General features: G+C 34.7%; 1 pseudogene; it reads right to left on the reverse strand.

Moving 5' to 3' along the window:
• Positions 1–5,054: 5,054 nt before the first annotated feature.
• LOC138159626 (ufm1-specific protease 2 pseudogene) lies at positions 5,055–6,424 on the reverse strand (annotated as a pseudogene).
• Between the last annotated feature and the right edge of the window lie 315 nt (positions 6,425–6,739).

Below are 6,739 nucleotides of genomic sequence, written 5' to 3' on the forward strand. Positions count from 1 at the left end.
AGGTGGTGCAGTGAGTAATTTTGGTTCCGGCCTCAGACACTTAACACCCACACACATGCAAAAAAAATCAACCATGTTGCATTGGTCAAGTTACTTAACCCCAATTGCCATCCAAAAAGAAAAAAAAAAAGAATATCAGTATTTACCAAAAGATATCACAGTTTAATCCTCACTCCTATATTTTAAAAAATAATGCTTAAGAACTAACTAGACCCTAGATAATATGTTGATAAAGCAAAAGTAGTATAGTATTCCAAAATGACATTATTTTAGAGTTCGAAGGGACTGTAGGGGCCATCTACTCATATTTATTGTATCTAACAATAAACTATCCAATAAATAAATACTCACATGCCATAAATTCTATATTGGTCTAAAATGTTGGGTTTATAAATCTTAGTTCCTATTTCTTATTGAATTCTGTGACTTTGGGGAAGAGATTTTCTGGAGAAAGCCATTTGTGGAATGATTACATGAGATTTTCATCAAGGATCTTTTCCATTAAAGGTATCAAGGTATTGGGACAGTTAGGTTGGTACAGTGAATAGAGCACTTGCCCTGGAGTCAGGAGGAACTGAGTTCAAATCCAGCTTCAGACACTTAACACAAAAACTAGCCATGTGACCTTGGGCAAGTTACATAACCCCAACTGCCCTACCTATCCCCCTCCAAAAAAAAAAAAAAAAGCAAAAAAATGTTTTAAAAGTATCAAGGTATCACAGTAGAGTGTCAGACCTATAATATGGACACCTGAATTTAAAACTGACCTCAGACACTAATTAACTGTGATCCTAGATAGGTTGTTTAACTTCTATGTGTTTCAGTTTCCTCATATATAAAACGGGGGTAACAAAAGTACTTATTTCTCCAGGTTGTTGTGAAGATAAAATTAGATAGTATTTGTAATGCTAGCTATTATTACTATAAGTAATAGGAGTATAATACATAAAAACTTAATCATAAAGAGTATGCAAAAAAAGGAAGCAATAATTTGTTGGTGACTTTGTTTCTTACTGCCTATTTTTATAAATATTCAAGATATTTCTCATTCTTGTTATTGAGACAAAATCAATAAAAACAAAACATATGCCATTTAGCATTTACGGTCTGATTGAAATTTTGGTTTGTAGTGAATTACTTCAATATGATTTCATAATTTAGACAAGTAGCAGAGAAAGCAAAAAGGATGAGTTAAAAAGCCATTGTTGAGGATTTTTTTATGGGTATAGTATATGGGTATAAGAGAAAAAAAGGGGTTCTTGTTAGACAATAAACAGACAGGTTTTACATTACATTCTTTATATATTAGAAAGGAAAGAGCACTAGGCTCTGATTTGGAGACATATTCAATTCCCCTCTCCATCATGACCTCATTATGTGGCTTTGGGAAAGTCACTTAGATTCATTACTTCTTCTATAAGTGAATTGGGCAAGACAATAGACTAAAGATTCTTTTTAATTCTAGATATGTGTGAATTAATGTGTTGACTGCATATTAGTTGACTCACAGATTTGAACCTTCACTTTTTGTACAATTCATATGACTTTGTACCTTTATGACATCTGGTAAAAAAAAAAGTCTGTCAGTGGCTACAGAGAATGTCATCATCTATGCCAAAGCAAATCACTAATTAGTGGCCTGAACTGAGGCCCATCAGATCATGTGTGCTCTAATTTATGTGATTTCTCATGCTTCTCAACTCCAAATAGAATAATTTTTCACTCAAACTATGTACAATATTGAGCATATAGTAAAAAAAAGTAAAGCATTATTCAGCATCATTCATGAGTATATTGGTTTAATAATCTAATAATCATTTATTTAGGACTACTGTGTGCAAAATACTCTCCATGTTAGGTATTTGAGATGAATATAAAATTTAGTTAAGACAGACAAAGTCACTGCCTGAAGGAGGTCTAGAGTCTATCTGGGGAATAAATATAAAAAAAAATATTATATGATAAGGAAATTAGAAAGTTTCAAACAATATACTATGTAGCCACAGGGCAGACGAAGGGAGTTACAAGTAGTAAAAAACTGGAAAGGCTTCCCATGGAGGTGATATTTGAGCTAGTTTTTACATGTAAATAGTAAATCAACAAACCCAGAGTAATAGCTATTCCCATTCTAGAAATTAGGGGGGAAAATTAAGGAAAGAAAAGAAAGCAGGAGAAAGATTTTCATCACACTGAATAATTAAATTTGCATTGGGTATATTTAATATGTGTGAAGATAAGTAATATGAGATAAGACCTGAATGTTAGGGTAGGGACTAAATATCTAGGTTCTTGAATTGCAATAAGAGGTATCTAGACTGCTCAGGAGGGAATAGGGAGCTAGTGATCATTGTTGAGTAGAGAAGTGACCTGGTCAGATCTATGTAAAAGGAAAATTAGTCTTGTAGCATATGTAGGATAATATCGTGTGAAATGTCTAAACATTTTTATTCTTCCAGAGCATATCCTGTGTTGACATGCTCAATGAATGATACAAGCTTGACACATTGCATCAGGAGACAAAATTCTCTTGGGTTGATGATATCCTGAGGCCCTGGCACTCGTTATTCTGACAGGTGCCTTTCCACCATTAAGCTTTCAGTTTATGTCACAGTCATTATATCCATTCAGAATTGAACTCGGCAGGCAGGATTGATTTTTGGAGTGCCATCAAATGTAAATAACAATTAACAGATGTGTCAACCTCACAGCAGTTGAGCAAGTTTCTAGAATGTCTGCATTTCAAGGAAGGATAAAGATATTCTTCTTTTTGATGGGTTGTTGTAACAGAAATGTATGTCAAAAATTGGAGAATGGTTCCACATTCTTCACAAAATCCACTGCAATTGCTAACAATGGACATTTCATTTAAACTGCTGACTGGATTCAATATAGCAAAGATTATTCTTGCACCACCACCCCCATCCTCCCTATCTATAATGTTTTTATAGATTGGGGATCACATATAAATTGTTTTATCCCATAATGTAAACTACTACTCTGTTATATTAATGCAAGTAATATTGCTTACATTTCACATATCAGGAAAGTCAAACTGTGAAAAGACAAGAGACTTGACCAAAGTCACACAAATGGTCAGCTCTCAGGATGAGAACTGATCCCAAGTTTCCTGACTCCAAATAGAATGCTATTTCCATTCCATGAGGGACCACTCCCTGATTACTTGAGATTGGAATTTCATTGAAACTTCTAACTCTGACTGATCCATAATGAAGAATTTTCCAGATCATACTGTTCTCCAAGAGTATGCTTAATTTGGAAGATGAATAATAGTAGTTTAGTATCTACAACATATAGGTTATATTAGAAAAGACAGATGCTCTTAGATTTAGAAGGAATCTCAAAGGATATGAAGACAACCCATGAACTGAGCAGGAATCCTGCCTCTATCTCAAGGTCTCCAGTGGTGAGGAACTCATTATATCTCTGTCTCCGATGTCATGGAATTATAGGATTCCAGAGGTAGAATGACATCAGAGGTAATATAGTCACCTACTTCAATCCATTTAGGATAAAATGTTCTTTGTACATCCTGGCAAATACTGATGTAGGTGCTATCAAAGAGCCTCCATTTGTGGGGAACTCATTATTTCACAAGGCAGAACATTCAAATTTTGGATAACTATAGAAATTAAGGATTTTTTTCTTATGGTTATTGCATATTCCCTGCATTCATTCTCATATACATTGATCCTACATCTTGTTTCTCAGTTTAAGTAAAACAAACATGAAGCAAATTTCACTCTATGACCCTTCAAAAATAATACTATGCATTTAAATTTTACAAAGCATTTTCATGGTAATGCTCCTATTTGTTCCCCCAATGTCTTTGCAATGGAAATATGTTAAATACTATTTTCAGTCCCTTATTATAAGTGAAAAAAAAAATGAGATTCACATAATATACTGAGTTCAAATCACATCATGGCCTTGGCTTTTAGATATTGAGTTCAGCCTTTCTATGTTTCTAAATACAATTATGAACATTTGGAAATAGAAAGAACATTTGAGACTGTTTATCTCAACATCCTCATAAAAGAGAGCCTGAGAGGTTGTTTATCCAAGTACCTACAACTACATAATGGCCATCAAGCCCTTAGCACAACCTTATTCACCCTTATTTCATGTTTTAACCAGCACAAAGGTGATTTCTCATGGAATGCTGAACTTTCATTTTTATATATCACTTAGTTTAAAATAACTCCACCATGTAGGTGGTCCATCTATGACTATATACATTTTATAGAGCAAAATAACAACTAATTTATATCATGATTTTAGGTTTAAAAAACACATTCTCTACTCCCTACTGTAATGGTATTTTGAGGTGAAATTGATGTTAAGGCTCATTTGATTTATCCCCAGTTACATTAAAAATGGGGAATTAAACTATAAACAACTTGTGAAACAGGGATTGAATGCAGTTCCCTTGATTCCAATGCCAGTTTCCTTAACACTATTCCATTTTATCTCCACCATGTATACTGTAAGTGTTGGGGGTGTTATGGGGAATGGTCAGGTCACATGCATATGAAAAGAGAATCATAGAGGACTAAAGTGGCTGTTCATAGAAAAATACTATCTTATTGAAATGTGTTGTTTAGTGGTTTCAGGAGTGTCCAAATCTTTGTGACTCCACTTGCAGTTTTCTTGGCAAAAATATTGGAATGATTTTCCATCCTTCTCTAGCTCATTTTACAGAGAAGAAAACTAAAGAAAACAGGGTTTTATGATATCCATAGAGTCGCCTAGCTAATAAGTGTCTGAGACTGGATTTGAACTCAGGAAGATGAATCATTTTTTTATGAAGAAAAATCAGTTTTAGTCATTCTTCAACTATTGTAGCATTGACACATTGTTAACTAGAGTACCTTGCACATAGTATGTATGTTCTATGTTCCAACCAAACTGCTGCATTTGAATTTGCTACTATATACATTTGCCTTCCTTATGTTTCTATATGAAGTTTTTGCATTATTTTTACATAACCATCATCCACCCTATGTTGTTATAAATATTAGCTCTACTTGGATTCTTCAAATAGTCTTTGGTTGCTGAGGAAGGCAGAAATTATAGTAGGTATCCTTTTTCCAAATATCTGGACCTTTCCATCCACACCAACCTTTTTCCAAAATGACTTGCAGGTCCTCTGGGCCCATATAATGAGGATCCAGAATCAGATATTTTACCTGCCCTGTCACCTCCTTCCATGCTACCCCTAGTATTGTATGAGCCAAGACCACTCCACCAATCATTACTGGAGTTTCTTCACTCTGGAAATGATTGACAAGTTCCCTTCCTTGAGAAGCTAATTCAGAACCTTGGCTGACAAGCAGTATTTTTTAAGTTATCCCCATCAAATGGTTCAGAACTAACTGTACCTTGATAGACTAATCCATTGCCATGACCCTACAAATGATGTTGTTTTGTCTCCCACATCAACAAGGACCTGATGAATCTCCTGGAGGGTTGGAATGGACCTGTTGGTATTTCCCTGATGTCTGAACCAAGAGTAGAGAGTTTGTAGAAACCAATAAGGACTATCTGATCCTGCATGTAATGATGATAACCATATATTCCTTGAACTATTGAAATCATACAGAACTCTGCTCCCAGTGGATTTAGAACACTATGTGTATTCTTGATATACCCATCTTTATATGGTTCATCTAGAAAGTGATATACATTAGCTCTTTGGAAATAAGATCTATCACAAGGTAGGTGGTACAGGTCATGCAATTCTTTACTTTAAGATTGTAGCTGACCATCTGGATCTCCTAATGGATAGAAGATTGTTACAAGTTTTTTTTTTTGTCCTGGTAACCAAAAGTGCAGTGGTTCAGAGACTACAATAGATGTCCCTTTCATGTATTTCAAAACGCATTTCTCCATATCCATTAAATGATTGTGCATTGAATGTACTAGATGACTTTGAACTATTCCCCATGATTCTTCTGGATCTGTAGATATAACTGTATCAATTGGCAAAGTCATATTAACATAGCCATGACCTCTACTTTCTCTTTCAATGAGGGGAGCTACAGCAGTTAGAGAAGTTGATATTTCCAACATGAGATCTATATTTACAATATGAAACTGTCTCTGTATTTTTACCTCTCTTTTTGGTGAATTTTCACTTTGTATCCTCTTCTTGGTCAAATTGAATGAAGCATGGTATTTCCTTACAAGCAGAATTGTCAGTTCTGCTGGAACTGTGTTCATGTTGCTGTTAGACCACATGTACACTGAACTGTGGCAAATTTTGAACATGAGGGCATTTGATGAAAGTTTGGTTGAAAGGTCATTCAATATGTATTTTAATGCCCTTTTTTGTAGAAATGTCATCAGTAGAAGCTAGCTGAAATGTTAGATCAAGGCCTCCCCTTATTCTGAAAAGTAGATCCATTGTATCTGAAATCACTATGTTGGCCAAAAACTATAAGGGGCGTATCTGTAGGTGAGAAGGGCCTGGAAACAGGAAGAAAGAGAGAAAAAAGATGAATCTTCTTCACTTCAGGTCTGGCTCACTATTGACTGTGCCATCCAGCTGCCATTTTTATAAGGGATATTTTTTTACAAAGTGTTTTTTTCTCACAACAGACCTATAAAGTAACTAGTGCTAGTATTATTAGTCTCATTTTATAGGAGAGGAAAATGTTTTAATGCAGCAAAGTGAGTGTGTTGCTGAGGAAAACAGGTAATAAGTCTCTGAAATTCAAAT

Source organism: Petaurus breviceps, unplaced genomic scaffold (genome assembly GCF_028583685.1).
Source record: "Petaurus breviceps papuanus isolate PSGF00001 unplaced genomic scaffold, PetGlider_PUasm1.0 176, whole genome shotgun sequence".
Classification (NCBI taxonomy): Eukaryota; Metazoa; Chordata; class Mammalia; order Diprotodontia; family Petauridae; genus Petaurus; species Petaurus breviceps.